We start from the raw sequence: 19,566 nt of genomic DNA on the forward strand, positions 1-19,566 counted from the left end.
GTAGCACCTTTCAGACTATATTTAGGCTGTCCAAACCCAGCAGGAGACCAGCCAGCTCCATCTCACAGTTAGAGAAGTGCTTTTGTTGGGATTTATTTAGTGCAGTAATGCTTTTTAGTACTGGTGTTACTAACATTTCTCTGTAGCAAGTAAATATGGATATACACAAACACATCCAGGCTTCTCTATACCAACTGCATACCTATAAACGCTGTATATAGATGTAAATATGTATCACATGGAGAAAATATTCACCCTCTGCTTTGCAAAGAAGCTATACAAGCAAGTCTTCATTTCTGATAGCCATGTGTTAGGCCCAATGCATCAACATGTTACATCTCTCACTGCTGGGATTTTCTTCTGCTGGGCATGATAGTGACGGGGCTCTGCTCCCTGCTGAATTAGGGCTGCTGGGTAGTCAATATTTTGAATTTGACAGCAGATCAGTCCCTGATTTTGAGAGCACAGTGCTTGCGATGATGCCATGGCACCAAAAGCTTAGACCAGAGCTTCTCCCTGTGCTGAGGATGCGGTCAGTATAGCAGATGGATATTCTGTGCATCCCAAAGCCAGCGCTGAGCCAGGCAGAGTTCCTGCAGTGCCACCAGGTTACCTGAGAGCAGAAAGCACAGGTTCCTGAAGCCAGTGGCTTAGTGAAAACTGCAGGCAGCCTTAAGCACACCTGGCCTAGCACTACACGCAGGAAAACGTTCCCTTTCAAACCACAGTGATAAAGTAATAGTAGGAATCGAGAACACCCAACTTCAACCTTTCGGTAAGAAGGTTCAAGAAGCTTTAGAAGATACATATCATCATTGTCCCAGCTTGCAGATAAAGCCAGTGAGGCACAGGAAGGTGAGACAGTTTGTCCCAAAGCTACTAACGCTGTGTCTAAACTCTCTAAACCAGAGCTGAGATTGCCACAGGTAGGCCACTGCCCTGTTTCCAGCACAGTAATGGGGCATCTTTGCGTGGTGCTATAAAGCTCTTGGAATTCTCCTAGCAGAAAACACCTCTTTTTTTTCCCCCCCCTTCCAGAAGCACTGTAGAATACTGATCGCGGAATGTTTTTCTTTAAAGAAGCAATGGGTTTTCTCAGTAAAATTGTTCTGCTAAAGCACAAACCCCAGAGCACAGTAGGAGTTTTAAGCAGGACAATTATTTTTCAGACACCTTCCAATACTTTCTGGCTTTTAATGAGGAACATTCCATTCTGCCTGTAAACAGACTATAACTAATGGGAAAACATTCTATGTGCATTACTTACAAGCAACAAATTTTCAGCTTTTGCTGTTCTCTGAACAGTTTTAAAGCATTGCTTAGCTATTTTGCAACACTATGCAAACAGAGAAATTTACAAATAACTCCACCACAACACCAGTGAGAACCTTAGGGTTCTGCAGGTCACATTCAGGGAAACGCTACCCAGCTGATCCTGCTGTCCTCAGTGGTTACTGATGTTCTGACTTAATGCTTTGCTGACTTGCTGTTTATTCACAGGATGAATTAGCCCAGAGCCAGAGCCAGCGCCAACTTAATCTGAAAGAAGTTCTGGAGCTCCTGCTGGGCTTAAGAGCAAAGAAGTTTACTGACTCTATTGGTTAACTAGAAATCATTTTGCTTTATAATCTTAGGGCTCATGGCATTCACCAGTCTGTCTTTCCAAAAACACATCCAGGCAGTGTACAATAAATCCCTGGGAGAGGAACGCATGCTTTGTAAGCAAAATATGATGTCTTGCATGAGATAAACTCCCCTGTCTGCTCTACTGCAGATGCCTGCCTGTAAAGAAAATTTGTGTGCTTAAAAGATTGTACTGTTTTTGCTCTTGGAGCTTTTGCAGTATGTCAGTGAAGCCATGAGAGTCACCACGGCTGTTGCCCTGGGACAAGAAGCAGGGCCTGGGGAGCGCAGCGAGGGGGCAGATGGGGACATTTTGTTGTCATGGGAAAGAGCTCCTGAAAGCAACTCAAGAACTTCCTTTGTGAAGTGAAGGATGTGTTCATCCGCAAAAGCTTGGGTAGATGATGTGCCAGAATGAGAACGAGGAAACCTCTGTACTCTTTGTCCCATACATACAGTCCTGCAGACTTCCCACTGACGGGTTTACCCTGCTGTTGGAAAGGCCTACACAACATAAATGGTGCCCAGAACTATAGAAAAAATGAACCAGGGAGTGAAGGAAATAGTCCAAAAAGAGGAAGACCTGATGAAAAATACATCCCAGCAAATCACTGGGATGCTTCAGAGGACAACACGAGAAGAGTCAAAAACGTCTGGGAGAAGCTCAAACTTGCCTGAGGATAACTGCAAAGCCATGGAAAGGGATATTGTAATACCTGAAAAGGCCTCAAGTGACTTTGCAGCGAAAGCAGATGGAGGAGCCTCTGGGGTACAAAGTGAAAGGAAAGCCACTCTGCTCCAGCAGCAGCCATGGTTGGTATCCATGGGGAGAGGAGGGCAGTAAGGGATGGCTCAACGGAGGCCAGGCCTCACCCATGAGCCACTGTGTCCCAGGGCTGAGCAGGTAAGCAGGGGCAGGATGCCATGGTACCCTGGGCTGCATTAGGCAAAGTATTGCCTGCAGGTCGAGGGAGGTGATCCTTGCGCTCAGCAGTAGTGAGGCCTCACCTGGAGTACTGTGACCATTTCTGGTCTCCTCAGTACAAGACAGACGTGGACTTACTGGGAGAGTCCAACATAGGGCCACGAAGATGACAAAGAGACTGGAGCAGCTCCCCTGTGAGGAGGGGCTGAGGGAGTTGGGCCTGTTCGGCCTGGAGGAGGCTCAGGATCTCATCAGTGTCCATAAGTAGCTGAAGGGAGGGCGCAAAGAGGATGGAGCCAAACTCGTTTCAGTGGTGCCAAGAGGCAAAGGGTACAAACTGGAACACAGGAGGTTCCATCTAAACATCAGGAAGCACTGTCGAGCTGTGTGGGCGACAGAGTACTGGCTGCCCAGAGGCTGTGGAGTGTCCTCCATGGAGATCTTCAAATACCTGGACATGGGCCTGGGCACCCCGCTCTGGGTGTCCCTGCGGGAGGAGGCATTGGATAAAAAGATCCAGAGGGGCCACAGCCTCAGCCCCTCTGTCATTCCCTGACCAGGAGGATCAGCCGGGACAAAGAGGTTGGGCTGGGAAGTGCCGTTCCCACACAGTGCCTGTTGCTTCTCTGGTGTACAGCAAACTTCCCTCATAGACAAAGTCCTCATGAAGTAGTATTTGTTCACACTGAAGCAACAACATATATAACCTTTCAGCTAGGGAGGTGACGGCAGCAACAGGGACTGTATTCAGGATACCTGAGGTCTCTGCCATCGTGCAGACCTCCGACTCTAGGGTCCCCCGGCAGCCCAACTGCCATCCTAGGAGCCACTCTCAGACCATGTGAAATCAGGGGCCTCGCTGCTGTGGAAAGGGAATGTCCACCTGGGAAAAGCCAACACTAAAACGTCCGTGCAAATATGTATTTTTCTCTATATATTCCCATATCTTTGCAAAAGTCTGTTTAACTCCTGTCCCTGCAGATTTGGCAGAATGTCCTACACCAGCAGTCAAAACTATCTCTCTGCAAAGCTGTCTTTATTTATGAGTTGCTGGCTTGTTCTGCCACTGCCTAATTTGCTCTAAATCATCGGTTTCTTTTCAAGTGCCAGGGGGGCCTGGTCTGCTGCTTTAAGTCCTTTTGTTTAAGCTAAGTCTCATTTTAAAGTAACCACAGGATAGGAACCAAGTACAGATTCAAGAGCAATGTCTTGGAAAGAGATTCTTGCCCATAAAGTAAGGCATTTTCTTTTCCTCATTTTCTTTTTGACTATGTAAATTAAGGTTTATGTTACACAGTCTCTGTAAAACACTAGAGGAAATGTGGGCTGTCAAATGAAATGTCCACAGGAGGAACACTCCTCTCTTTTCCAGCAGACCAAGTATCTCCTCTGGAGGTTCTGGCCCCAGGCTTTACATAGTTATAATTAAAACTTAATGTTTTGTGTTGTACTGACTTCCCCAGCAAATACATGTTAAAACAGAAACATTATTTTCACTGCAAATGCAAATTTGATTTTTGATTTTTTAGCCTAAGCATTGAAACTAAACTGAAACAAAATCCATGGAAGATTATCTAATTTCTGTCTAAATTGTGTAACAAATTATGATGTGTAATTTACTGCTTTTTAAATGTTTCTTGCTGGGGCTAACAATAGATTACAAGATTCTTGATGACAGGTTACACGTGCAACATTAAGGCAGGAGACTTCTGATGAGAATCATAGAGTGGCTTGGGTTGGAAGGGACCTCAAAGATCATCCACTCACTCCTACCCCAAAGCCATGGGCAGGCTGCCACCCGCCAGCTCAGGCTGCCCAGGGCCCCATTCAACCTGGCCTTGAGCACCTCCAGGGACGGGGCATCCACAGCTTCCCTGGGCCAGTGCCTCACCTCCCTCTCAGTGAAAAATTTCCCCAACATCTAATCTGATGAGATAACTTGCTAATTCATGACACGTTAGTACCTCTTTTTTGGAAACACTTGGCAGCTGACACGGACTGGTAATGCAATGCAGCTCTGGCCAAGAAGCCTTCACACTGCATCTGAGCAGGCACCAATGTTTAGTTGTTAGAACACACCCTCTGGCGCTGGAGGCCTTCCCACATTGTTCCTACAGGCCAAAGCATCACACACTGAGAAATGAAAGCTGCTGCCTTTGCTGTACGGTATATATAGGCACCGGAGAGCTTACCTGGCCTGCCGGCTCTCACATGAGAGCAGGCAATGAGCACAAGGCAGCTAAGTCAGGGCCCAGAGCAACCAAAGACAACAGTCACGCACCAGGAAGTCACACACAAAAGATGTGCAGCCATGATATCTTCCACTGGAATTGCTCACTAACTTATTTCTGCCTCCTTTCCCTTCAACCAAAGTCCAGAGTCTTATCCCAGGACCAGGACATCCCTGCCTGCCAGGCTGCTTTCTGTAACACTGCCCTCCTTCTCCTCTGTATCCCTGTCTGCACGTGAAAACTATTCTTCTAAAGCCAATTCCTACAGATACCATGCCTGGGTTTGACTGGTTACTTCTTCATCAGACAATGATTCAGTGCCACAAAGTTAAATTACATTGTGGATTTGCAGTGCACTTACTACCTCTGCGTGGTAACTGCACGTGTACTCTTATCTCACACTGAATGCTGAATGATGCCCCCATTCTCACTGAAGAACAAGCTTTGTTTTACTAAATGGACACATGTACAAGGCTTATTGACACAGACAGCCCTTCCTGCCAGTTTTGTGAAGCTATGCCCTTATTTTCTAGTCAAAATATAATTCTTCAAAGTCCTTTTTAAAAGAAAAACTTGAGTTCTGTGGGATTGTCTCCACTAGGAAATCCCTAGAGACAAGAACACCACTATCCCCATTGTAATGTTAAATGTTAATTTGTTAGTTTTGGTTACGAAGACAAAGACCTGATGATAGGTGATACCAAATGTGCCCAAGTATGCTTTGGCTGTGCTGAGCAATCTGTCAGGTTCAGAATAATACATGACTACACAAACAGTTAGCCTTAATGATGCTTCCTCCACTGATTTACAGCAGAAGCAAAACCTCAAAGCATTTGGCTCTTGAGGAACATTGATAAGACTTGGTAAGTGCGGATGGCTGATACATACAGATTTTATAGCATAGAAGTTGCTGGTGCACCTGAATACACATGGAGGTTTTTATGGCATCATTTCCATTTTCTTTCCTCTGAATGTTAATTAAGCAGCAAATGTATGAATAAGATAACATTGATTCTGTTAGCAGGCTGGCAATCAGCTAACCGACTTTCCCTGTGCACTAGGTAATAATGAGTATATGCTGGTCCCATTATCTCTCACTCTTGGAGCAGTAACTCCTAATATTTAGCAAAACCATTATGCCAATGATACATTACCTCCAAATGTTTCTGTTAAAACATCTTCCTCGTGATAGCTCCCATAATTGCCTTCTGAAATGTTAAAATATATCTGCTTATATGCTGATATATTGAATCCTTCCCTTTTAATTGTAGAGTTCAAACACAAAAGCTTTACAAGTGAAATAGAGTCAACTGCCCTTTAAATTAGCCTGAATTGTTTATATCCCAGTCACCTGGATTGGACTAGAAGCTGTTCCCAATGCTTTGCCAAGCTGAATCCTGTGGGGCAGCTGGGATGAACTCTCTGTGTTCAGTGAGGTGAGGCAGCAAATGTCTTGGTCCTAGTCCTCAGAAGGGCCATGGCTGCAGGACAGCTATCTATCTGCTGATGGGCCTTCATGGCAGATGTGATCAGTGGAAGCCTATCCTTCAGGTACACAGCTGAACCACTAATCTGAGGCCATGGAGATACAAATGGAGTATGAAATAAGTTTTTATTGACCTTCCTGCATCACCCTTTTTTCCATCCCGCTTCAAAAGAGTGCTGAAGTGTGGATAACTGACGCTGGAAAAGGGGTTTGATGGGTGGAGGTCTGAGGGAGTCTGATGGGACGTGGGGATTGTCCCCTGTCTGAGTTTATTATGAGTGATTCTGTTGCCAGGGGGCTGCTTTGGGACTCCTGAAGAAGGATGGAAGCAGGCACACGTCCCACCTGCAGGTTGCTCTAGCAATGCTCTGATGGCTGAGGCTGCTTAAAAAAACACATCTCCCCCTCTGAGACATGTAGGGTGGAACACATGAGCACAGGCAATTATACTGACATTCAATAGTGCAAATGTTGCAGCGATTCCACTTTTTTCCAACAGCTGGTAAAAAGTGTAGACTTCAGCTCAGTCCTTTCATTTCCTAGAAAATATATATATAATTAAAATGTAATTGGACATTTTCATTTTCAGAGGGCTGGAGCACTTCCCCTACAAAGACAGGCTGAGGGATCTGGGCTTGTTCAGCCTGGAGAAGAGAAGGCTGCAGAGTGACCTCATTGCAGCCTTCCAGTACCTAACGGGAGCCTACAAACAGGAGGGCAGTCAGCTTTTTGAAAGGGTAGATAATAGCAGGACAAGGGGAAATGGTTTTAAGTTGAAGGAGGGAAGATTTAGGTTGGATATCAGGAGGAAGTTCTTTACTACAATAGTGGTGAGGTGCTGGCACAGGCTGCCCAGAGAGGTTATGGATGCCCCGTTCTTGGAGATGTTCAAGGCCAGGTTGGATGGACCCTGGGCAGCCTGGTCTAGTATTAGATGTGAGGTTGGCAGCCCTGCCTGTGGCAGGGGGGTTGGAGCTTGATGATCCTTGAGGTCCCTTCCAACCCAAGACATTCTATGATTCTATGATTTTTTATCAGTAGATAAAAACTTTGAAGTGGAGAGATTTCTTTCCCCTTTTCTTATGGCCCCATATTTTGAGGTAGAGTGGGCTCTCTTCTCTCAGCAGCAGCTTTGCTTTTCCATCACCTGGCATGATCATAACTGATCTTGTAGTGAGAAAAAAATTGTAGCCACTTATTCTGTTGCTTTTATTAAAACAGAACAAACTCAGAACCTGCAGTCTGAATTACTTTGAGCTAAAATGCGCTGCTCAATATTCACATGTTACCTGATGGGAGTCCAACAGGTCTGCTCGGTGTGCATGTGGTAAGAATACACAGTGTACCATTCCTACAAACAATACACAATGAGTGTTTCCAATCAGCTCACAGCAGCTCCTCCCTCTCTCCCCTGGAGACTTTAATAATGTAAATGGGAGCTGCATGTGGAAATGTCTCCATTAACTTCAAAATTGCATTTGATCACAGTCAGTGCGCTGGAGTGGAACTGAAAGGTTCAGAAATGAGCGACCGTCTATTTCCTCTGATAAATTAATCCAAAAGCTGACATTTCATATGTGACTTTGCTAGCCTGAACACAAACCAATCCTAACTATACTTATTAAAACTCCAATTTTGTTGGTTAATATTTCTACAGAATCCATTACTAATGTCATTAAAAGAGATAAAATATTGCAATTTGTTAACTCCATCTAGCTTGGTTTTAATAAAAAGTATTTGTTACAATCTCAGCTGTTATCCAAGTAACTAGTATCAATAACAGACTTCCTAAAAGAGCAATGAATTAGGCATTACCTTAATTGCATATTGCATTAATTATACGTTCACCCAATGACAGCAATTAACATTCAAGCCTTGCCTGAAGGTAGATTTGAGAATCAGCAAATACATTCTTGACAGCTGAAAGCTGTATCACCTTCTATGCAATTTCAAAATTAAATCCAAAACTATCTTAACCGCAGATGAGAGAAACAGAGGAAGTATATTCCCACAAAGCTCGTGTAATAGGATTCAAATTAATCAGGGATGGATGGGCAGAAATTCTCCTTTTATGAAGGCTGCTGCAAAGAGGTGCTCTCCTGGCGGTGAGCAGCAGCCGTGTGCGGCTGTAACCATTCAGCCCTGGCTGGTGAGGAAGCTTTCCAGCTTTGATAAATAATATATTAATACCGCACAGAAAGAGCTTGCCATTATTTTCTATATATCTTCCAAGTGTGCTTTGTGTTTACTTCATGGATTTAGAGTGCTCCCAGTGGCACTGCAATGAAATCAGCGCAGTTACAGTAATTGGATTTACCTTGCCGGGGGAAAGGGTTGGCTTTCAGAAAAAGGATTACTTTACTTCCTGATATCAGCCAGACTCCTCTCAGATGTGTGCACCGAAAGCTTCAGCTTCCACCTCCTTTGCTGATCAACACGTTCACTGCATTCTGCCTGAAAATAGGTAAAAGTAACGTGCAGCTGAATGCGTTTTCATGCTGTGCTCAGAAATCACTTCACCCACTTGTGAAGAGCAGTCGCCTCGAGTGAAGTGAAATGGCTTTTCTGATAGGAAGCAGAGACAGAATTTCCAAGTGCAGTTACAGGGGCAGCGGAGATGAGCAGGCTGTAATTACACCCAGTGAAAATCAGTAGGGACTGAAGGCCAACAGAGCAGCTCAGTTAAATCCCAGCAGAATGCTTCAGTGACTGAAAGCAGAGGAGTGTTCCTGTCACAGGGCAGGAGTGAATGATGGAGAACAGAGAGAAAAGAGCAGATGCAGAGGCTGTGGGGAGTGGCAGCACGGCTGGGGCTGGCTCTGTGCAGGTTGCACCTCTGGGTGGCACCAGGGCACCTGCCTGCACCCAGCAGCTCAGGACTGGGCTTACTAAGGGGGCTCTGCATCCCCATGCAGTCTGTCATGTTTCTCTGCTCTAAAGTAGCAGAGTGTCTATAGATACCCAGGGACCCCAGCAGCTCCCAGGGAAATTAAACAGCTTTTTCTAGGCAACTTCTCGTTGAAGATCAGTCTGAAGTTAAACTCCAATATGTGATTTTGTACAAATCAAATCAATAGAGATGTGCGATGGGACCAGTTTCACAACTAGTGTAAATGTGTCCAGGTGACAAAACTGAGCAGAGGTGACAGCCCATGTACAGCACGTGTCTGCAGCACTGTTGGGGCAGGGTTTTTCCTCATCACTCTGTGCCTCTAGCTGCAAGAAAGATGAAATTCCTTTTAATTGTATGTTTTCAGATGAGCAAGGTCAGTCCCTGAAATGATGAGTATTTGATTGTGTCATGCCTGAACACCAGCGTAAGTGACCCATGAAATTAAAGGACATTTGCTGGCATTCACCCAGGACAGCCCAAATTTCCCAAAGGTGTATCAGCCTGGAAAGTGCTAGCAACAAGGCAAAGGCATTCATCTCTAGGGGGAGGAAATTCCTGCAGTAAAAATGCATGGGCAGAAAGGGTCAAACTTTAGACTAATGAAAGAGGAAAGTGGTGTTTGGTGGGTTTTTTTTTGTTTTTTGTTTTTTTTCCAAACCAGAGAACAAAACGCAAACCAGGAAAAGAAAAGCCATTGTATAGATGTGTGGTATTGTAAAACCTTTAAGGAACTGTTTCAATATGGGCAGCTTCTAGGGAGCAGGTCAGGGTCTGCAGAGATCCGGCTGCCACCTGGCTTTGGCAGGATCGGGATCATGCAGCTCTGTGACAAGGACCAGCCTCCTGGAGCAGGCACCCAGCTGGGGTCAGCCCAGCTTCCTCTGCACTATTCCCCCTCATTACAGGGTACAAAGCTCTTTAGTAAGAAGCCTATGAGATGCACAGCTCTGCTGCCCTCTGAATCCAAAGCTGTCTTGATTCGGTGATGCTCTGAGCTAGGACCTGCAGAAGACAGCTGGGGCCTGCCTTTATTCTGCAGGGGCTTTGGGATTGGCCTCCCACAGCTCCCCAAGAATACTGCAAGGTATTCACCTGTCTGATCAATCCCTTGTGTATAGGAACTGCTGAGCAACGGCCTGAACCACTGATTGAGCACCTGGAGGAAAGACCCAGTCAGCCCTGGGAGCACAGGTGAAGGCAATTCACGGTGTGACCAGAAGGGGTGGAGCCTGACTGCACTGCTCTTAGGCCTCATTTAAGGGCTGACTGCCACTGAGGAAGGATCTCTTTCTGGAGATCTCTTGTTGGTGGAAGCTTTTTCTTGCAAACCTAGAATCTTCTGATACAGGTGAGCAATCTACTTCCCTTCATTTGTAGCACCTTGCTATTGTGCTGGTCCTTCCATTTCTTTTGTAACACCTTTTCCATCTTGTTGATCTTTCCAATTGCTACACCTTGGAATCCTGTGGCTCCTATAACCTTACAGATATGTCTGTTCTTTCAATAACATTAATAAATACATTGTCTGAAAATCAGTATGCCAACAACAGGCTGTAACAGCTCAACCTAGCCCCCTGGATAAATACCAGAGGTTTTGTAGTTATTGGGTGCCTTAAAATTGCTCAGTCTGATCACCTCTAAAAAGGGAATGGGACATTTGAAAGAGCTGACCAATGCCTGCACCAAGCAAAATGTTTATGTCAGCTTTATATTATCCAATAGAATGATATCACATTAATGCTTCTGTGTTGTGTGAGGAGGGCCCTCTGTGCAAATGCACCTGTGCACTGCTTTAATCTGAATGATAAACAATGCTGGCCGGCACTGCAGTGACTTCTCCAGCCTGCCACACCTGCCTGCTGTTTGGAGCCTTGGGTTATATTCATGGTGTCATCACAGAGTACAAGACAGTGGCTTGCAAAAAAAAAAGAAAAAATATAGCTTAACTATACTATAGTTTCATGCTCTTGCTGCCGGAGATGGCATTGCTATCCACTAATGATTGGCTCTGTCAAAGCACAAATGTTTTCTTACAGTCAGCTTTACAGAACGTGTCAGACACCGCCTGGAAATGTGAGTTAAGTGAATAACTAACTTCTTGCCTGGTCTTTATATAAGGGGCTTTATGTTGCCTACTTATTTCAACAAGAGATGGATTTTGAAGCTGGTAACTGCAAGTTTTATATGGAGAAGTTTGTTTAAAATACAGAACAATAAAACAGAAAATCATTATATAAAGATATTATAGAAAGGTTCCTGGGATTAAAGAGCTGAACTTGAAGTTACACCTTGTTAAACAATATTGATGTCTTCTCTACACTGAGTTTTCTTTATAATCATGTTTTCACAGAGATGGTCCACTAACCTATTGAATTTCTCTATTTCTTCCAATCTTTCAATAATGAGCTGAAATATTTTTCTTCTCCTACTTATTTCCTACTTAACTGCTAACTTGATTTCATGGTTTAGCTTTACTCCCCCTGAGAATGTAACAGGGAACTGTCACAGCAAGGAAATGGGATATGTGGTGCCTTTTACTTTGAGATGGTTTCATTTTTGGCACCCCAGATTTCCAAGATCTGTGTCAACCTTCTGGTTGTGTCTGCACAAGTCCTGCTTGCAGAAGAGCATTGTCTCAGCAAGCAGTATTTTTCAGCAGTGTGCCGAAGGGTACCTCTTGAGTTGACACCTATGATCTCCTGCTTTCTAAAATGTGCCTGCACAAATAAAAATACTCAGCTATAGCCTCAAGGCATGCTGCTTAGTAAGTGATGATACGATGCATCATAGCATCACGTTGCAACTTCCCAACCATTCCACTGAAGTTTAACATAAATAAAATGTAGCTGAAAGGTGCCAAAAAGCATTGTAGCACATTTTCAATATCAAGCTTTCTCTTACCAGGTTTGGATTTATAACACATTTGTAACTGGCATTTATCCTCACCTCTTCAGAGTGTGTAACATGTTCCCGTGACACAAAATAAAAATGCAGGACTGTACTTAGCTATATGCTGGTCCAAAAGCAGCTGCGTGCTGAGGCAAGGCATCCAGAACACTTGACTGGTGTAGCCACATCTGTTACTACTCAGTGGCTATTGTTCAGCATTTGGTTATGCTTCTCCTGAAGTGTGATCCAGTCCTTCCATGAACCAGCGGTTCAACTCTGTACACAATGAGTACAGACTCATCAGGGCTGGTGACCACAGTGAGTAAACCCCAGAAGTGGCATGCAGAGATGCTTCAGTTAGCTCTGCGGGAGCCATCGCTGCAGCCAGAGCAGGGTTAGCAATGCCAGCATGTGTTCTGCCCCAGCTAGACAGGAAGCTTTGCGGCCCAGGCTGGCAGATTTACAAAGCACTTCGCTGAGCCATGGAGACTCACCAGCTGGGATGTCTGTCCTGGGTTCCTCTGGGCCTCTGCTCCTGGCTAAGCCATACTTCTTCAGTCCCTTCTAAATGGAAAACCTCCGCAAGGGCGGGTGAGGGAAGGACAACTGCACAATGGGAACTTGTAGCCCTCACCCAGAGTGCCTCCTCTTGGCACCTCTCCACTCAGCCAGCCTGCCTTGAGAATAGGAAGAGGAAGGTGATGAATGATGTAAAAAATCTCTGGACATAAATATTAACTGAATTGTCCTGAAATGGCTGGATAAGGTAGTGAAACAATCACTGCTTCTTGTCCCTGACATAGTGGGACTGAAATGAAACATTCATCTTCCTTGTAAGTAATGATTGGTTGCCAGGAGCTATCTGGAGGAGTGGTGCTGGGACTGCCCAGTGGTATATCCTACAGACTGTGTTTGCTCATCTAAGGGTTGTTTTTTCCCATTAGTTTTTCCTCAGTCCTGAAGTGTGACTATCGTGTCTCAGTTCCTGTGAGCGACCACTGTGTGACCAAATGGAGTGCAGGATCTGCCAATGTACACAGCTCTGATATTCAGAGACCTCCATGCTGGATATCCTAAAATGGTGCCACAAGACAGGTGAGGACAGCAACATGACCAACTGCCAACTCTTCTCTGCTCCAGGCTGAACAAACCCAGCTCCCTCAGCCTCTCCTCAGCTGTCAAGCTCTCTGGCTCCCACACCATCCTGGTGGCCTTCATTCAGACAAGTTCCAGCTGGTCAACTCCTTCTCATCTGAAACTAGACACAGCACTCCAGATGCAACCCCATGAATCCCAGAGACAGCGAATCAACCATTTCTCTGAACTCACTGACTACACTTAAACACAGACCAGGACATGGTTAGCCACCTTTGTTGCAGGGGCATACTGCTGGCTCTTGTTTGATTCGTCCTCCACAGCTGCCAGGTCCTCTTCTACAGAACTAAAAATAGAACAAAATTCTAAAGCAATGGACTTTGAAAGAAATCCTAAGGAGAATTTCTGGTTTTATATTTTCTTTTCATCTCTAGTGTCTACTCTGATGCAGTGACATCCTCAGTGAGCATTCCCATTTCAGAATAGCTTCTTATTTCTGAACATATGCTCACCCATGTCAGTTAACAGCCTTTACACCAGCTATGATCTCTCACAGTATCAGTATGACACAGCTATTGACCTACTCCATGTGGAGTCGTCTGTTTAAACACACAATAAAAATACAGCACCAGAAAATCACTACTCCTACAAGCCCTGCATAAATGAACATGGATTTGGGGGGCTGTGGTGGGATGGACAGTGATGTCTGATTTCTCCTTGCAGATGAGGATGCATTCTTCACGTAAAGTGTCTGTCCATCCAAAACATTTGCTCCGTGGAAAGACAAATGCAAACACTTCATTTCTCCTGTTGCCACTTGCATACAGCTCAGTAACGCTGCTTTGCACTGATTATTGAAGAGGAACACTGTTACCAGCACCCGCAGTGACAGTATTAGGATTCTCCAGCTGTACTGCAGCTGGCTACTTTCAGAGACAGCAGCTGTATTGTCAGAGCACATTTATTGAAAGAGGTCTCAGAAAGCACGTAGGAGAACTGCCCCCACTTTTCACTGTAGGCTAACCCCAAGTTTAAGCCAGTCAGTCAGACTGACATCTGCTCTCACAGGTAGCTCAATTGGAGGCAGCATCCCAGGTAACACCATGCGTCACAATCAGAAAAGCCACCTGTCCTGAACACACTCATCTCCTTTCAAGGCTGGTACAGCTCTGACAGACTGCTGCTGTCACATGCTTCGATCCTTCTGACTTACCTGGAATGCACCACTGAATGAAACCAATCCCTGATAATACCTTGGCTGTAAGGACTCCCAGTGTACACCCTGATCAGAACCAGGCACCTTAAGGCAGCTGGGCAGCAAATGCCACAAAAAGACTCTGCTTTCCATAACAAGGCTTCTGTCTGAGCAAGGAGAGCCCAAAGCAAGCTGCATATGCACATGTATTCACAGCAATGCCATCTTCTCCATTCCCAGAACCCAGTTCATATCCTAGTGATTGCCCTAGGCCTACTGCAGACAAAGGGCCAAGCCCTTCCAGAAAGCCTGAAAAGCAGTAGCCCTCTGCTTCTGCCAGCCCAGTCATAATGTCCAATGGCTAACCCAAGGGCAAATGAGATATAGATATGCGCACACACTACTGTATGGACTGCACAATCATACTTTTTATAATCATGTATGTAGGTCTTTATCAGTAGTACTATGAAAGAAAAAGACCTAAAGATCCTGCTTCTGAAGTTTGATTTTAAGTTCCCAGTGGCTTTCAGCTTTATGCCATCCTACTCTGGAGAAGAGTTCTGAATTAAATCTAAGATAATCAATCTGAGATGTGGGGAGTCCAATGCATTTTCAATCTTATTTGGCCAAGAAGGCCAATGGCATCCTGGCTTGTATCAGGAATGGTGTGGTGAGCAGGACTAGGGAAGTCATCCTGCCCCTGTACTCGGCATTGGTGAGGCCCCACCTCGAGTACTGTGTTCAGTTTTGGGCGCCTCGGTACAGAAAGGAAATTGAGGTGCTGGAGCAGGTCCAAAGAAGAGCAACAAGGCTGGGGAAGGGCTTGGAGAATATGCCCTATGAGGAGCAACTAAAGGAACTGGGGCTGTTTAGTCTGGGGAAGAGGAAACTGAGGGGAGACCTCATTGCTCTCTTCAAATACCTGAAAGGTGATGGCAGTGAGAGCGGGGTTGATCTCTTCTCACTGGTGACAGGTGATGGGACAAGGGGAAATGGCCTCAAGTTGCGCCAGGGGAGGTTGAGGTTGGATATCAGGAAAAACTTCTTTACAGAAAGCGTTGTTAAGCACTGGAACAGGCTCCCCAGAGAGGTGGTTGAGTCACCTTCCCTGAATGTGTTTAAAAACCGTTTGGATGTGGTGCTCGGGGACATGATTTAGCAGTGGGTTGTTAGAGCAGTATGGTTAGGTTGCAGTTGGACTTGATGATCTTGAAGGTCCTTTCCAATCTGAGCAATTCTATGATTCTATGATTCTATGATTATTTGAAACAGAATAGTACTGTCCTGAAATCATGTAAACACCAGATAGGTAGAAATAATCAATACAATAAAAGCTGCGGTGAAGAACAAAGGAAATGCAATCCCAACAAATGTCACATCTAAGGAGCTGACCAGCAGTATGCTGGTTGTACTCATAGTTTCATAATTAAAAACTGGGGAGGAAGCAGCATCAGGGGAATTACATTCATAAAGCTTAGATGAGCAAACTCAAAAAAAAAGAAAAGGCTTTAAGGCAAGCAATTTTTTTTTTATATGGTAAAAGGCTCTGTGGGCAAGATTAATTTGTGTTTTATACTACAAATTTGATTCAAACAAGATATTGTACAGTGTAAGCTTGATGTAAAACAGTACTGCCTTTTTTAAGGGTGACATATATAGTAAGCACTGGAGAAATTTTATTGTATCAACTTGCAAGGAAAGAATGGTGTTTCAACACTGCTGCTACGCCTCCTCCAAAAGGAAAAGAACACGATGACAAGAATCTTGAGCTAAAAATTGAGTCGTAAATAAATGTGAACATCATAGGGACACAAAGAACATCATACAGAATGGAAATAAAGATGACATCCTGACACACTGGAAGCATAACATATATGGTGTGTGATAGAAAGCTTCAAAACAGCAGTCTCATCTCCATTTCTATCTGCTAGGGAGAGCTGTAGTAAACAGTTAATTTAGTAGTGGGTATACATCCCAATGTCTTCTATCAGGTGATTTAAAATTAAGCTCTACACTGTTTTCAAGCCTTGAAGATCAATTTCTGGGAGTCAGGCATATATCTGGAAGAAAGATCTGAATTCTACCTCCACATTCTCTGGAAAACATCTACTGACAAGTTTATTTGCTGGTGACATCACTCAACGGTACCTTCTAAACATAATTACCTACATTTATTAATCACTTGAGCTGGTTCAAAATCAATTAATTTCCTCAAATTTAGCTTCTACCCAAATTTCCCAGAATGCTATCATTTCAACAAACCAACAGCAACAACAAACTCAACCAACAAGCCAACAAAGAGGGTGTGTGGTGCTCTTTTGCTTGCTTTGGTAAGAAACAAATATTATCTAATAGAATCATAGAATCATAGAATTAGCCAGGTTGGAAAAGACCTACAAGATCATCCAGCCCAACCATCCACCTACCACCAGTAACCCCACTAAACCATGTCTCTCAACACTATCTAAATGTTTCTTGAACATCTCCAGGGACGGTGACTCCACCACCTCCCTGGGCAGTACATTCCAGCGCCTGACCACTCTTTCAGAAAAGTAGTACTTCCTAATGTCCAGCCTAAATCTCCCCTGGCACAACTTGAGGCCATTCCCCCTTGTCCTGTCACTAGTTACAAGAGAGAAGAGGCCGACCCCCAGCTCACTACAGCCTCCCTTCAGGTAGTTATAGAGAGCGATGAGGTCTCCCCTGAGCCTCCTCTTCTCCAGACTGAACAATCCCAGCTCCCTCAGCCGCTCCTCATCAGGCCTGTGCTCCAGACCCCTCACCAGCTTCGTCGCCCTCCTCTGAACACGCTCCAGGGCCTCAGTGTCTTTCTTGCAGTGAGGGGCCCAAAACTGGACACAGTACTCGAGGTGGGGCCTCACCAGGGCTGAGTACAGAGGGAGAATGACTTCCCTACTCCTACTGGCAACACTATTTCTGATACAAGCCAGGATGCCATTGGCCTTCTTGGCCACCTGGGCACACTGCTGGCTCATGCTCAGCCGAGCATCGACCAATACCCCCAGGTCCATTTCCTCCACACAACCTTCCAGTCACTCTGCCCCAAGCCTGTAGCGTTGCCTGGGGTTGTTGTGGCCAACAACCGCCTCTTTTTCTTAATAGAAAAAGAGCTCTCTGAAAATATGTTGGTGTGACTTTCTGCCAGATTTTTCATATGATTAAAAAACATAAAGGTGACTACAAGAGCGAGAAAGCTGTTGCTACTTAAAGCCAGCAGAAAAAGAGGCTTCTCTTCAAAAACCAGTCCAACCAGCACTTCAGACCTGGAAGGACTGCCTCACTCCTGGGGTGGGAAGTTATATGAAGGAAAGAGGAGTTGGTTCGAGGGACCTAGAAGGCTGCTGAAACCTAACTCAGGCATCATTATAGATAAAAGCACTCCCTGAATAAGAAAAGAGCAGTAGAAATGTGGAAAGGCAAAATGGACAGGAAAGTGTGACCGTGCTACACTAGTGGGATGTTTTGCAATATCTTCATGGGTTTCCAGAATGGGACAGGACTTGAAGACATTGGTTAATAAGCTCCAGAAACAAGTTACTGAGACAACAGTGTCACAGAGAAATTTTGCCCAGAATTACAAACAAATGTCCCTGGAAAGAGGTAGAGCAGTTGTTTTCAGAATTCTGCTTATTACCTAGTCAGCCTGTAGTTTTCTTTACCAGCTCCAGTGAACAGATCTGTTTCTTTTCATGAGATAGGTATATTTAGTTGTGGATTCATGTTTTCCTTTCATGATTATTTGTCTGAACTCTGCATCAAAATGAATGGTGCTAATGCAGATAGCCTCCACCTCCTCCAGCAGTTCCTGGGCAAGAACAGCACGGCCTGGAGGTTATGGGGAGAAAAGTATGCTGTGGCAAGGAACATGACTCCAGCACAGTTACTGAGAAAAACATCTTGTCAAAAAAGTAGTTTCAGGAAACTAAAGTGCTGATGAACCCCAAATTCTGCTCAGAGAATCTGCTCACAGCACTGAGCTGCTACACAAGCTGGAACTCCTGCGGTGCCTTCAGCACAGCAGGGGCTGGCACAAACAGCAGGGACACCATTGCTCTGGTGCTCCAGGGGGATCTTTATCATGTGAAAGAAGTATCATCAAATAATAAAACAAAAAATAACAAATAAACAACAATAAAAATCTAAAAACAACGGAAAAGACATATATTACCTGGAGAGGTTTCCTTTATATAGTGGCAGGAATGTTGAAAACACAGAAAGAAGAACACTGTCTTGCAGAGGTCATTTTCCCAACACTATCATTTTAGTCACCCGCAAATTACTAAGAGGTAGCAGTAACCCAACACAGTGCTATCTAAAGTCAAGAAATCAAACAGCACAGGAACAGCCATGGAAAATGCACTCTGAATAGTAAGAAATCATTAAGACTACTCTTACTGACACAGATATTATAGGCAAGATGTTGTCAATCCCAAGTCTCCAGTCAGTCCTAGAAATGACCAAGGATACTCCCTGCCCTCCACCCATTGTGAGCTGGAAGAATTGGAGCTATCAGAAATGACTAATGCTAAATATGAAAGATTCCTTTTCTGAGGTTTTATTACAGAGCACAACTTACCACTTTAAATGCTGGTACCTTAAGAGGCATGCACCTCAAAATTTGAGCTCCTAACTGTTTAACTCAAAAGCTTGTGAATCCAGCCTAAGAACAACTCCAGATGCTAGCAGAACAGGAGGAAGGGAGAAGCAAGGCTTCACAGAAATTGCTCCGAGAAATCTTTCTAGAATAATTAAAGCACTTGAAATAATAATAATAATTAATAATGCTTACTTTGATAAGTTTAATCCTGTAGCCCAGATAAGATTCTCTACTAAATTCTATTACATGGATTAAAATCATTAGCAATAGGCAGTAGTGAGTGTTTGTTGCAAATAAGAGCGAATGTGAAGGACAGAACATGGTGGTGCTTCAGTAGCTCCAATTTTTTTCTGTTGATGTTTTATGTGCAAACAAATTCACACATTTGATCAGTAAATTCAAAGCTTCTGAAAACGTGTGTTTACATCTTGCTTGATAATGTGGGGACATTATATTCCTTGGTATTTTTATTGCCTTATAAAAAGTTTCACTGGTTTCTCAGCAAATTACAGTGGCTTCTTTCAACTTTTCTTTTTTTCAGTTGTTTGAGACACAATTTGGGATGTGATGAGGAAGCAACCCAGGAAAGCCATCTCTTCTCAAGGTTCACC

The sequence above is a fragment of the Numida meleagris genome, chromosome 1 (assembly GCF_002078875.1).
Source record: "Numida meleagris isolate 19003 breed g44 Domestic line chromosome 1, NumMel1.0, whole genome shotgun sequence".
In the NCBI taxonomy this organism is placed as follows: Eukaryota; Metazoa; Chordata; class Aves; order Galliformes; family Numididae; genus Numida; species Numida meleagris.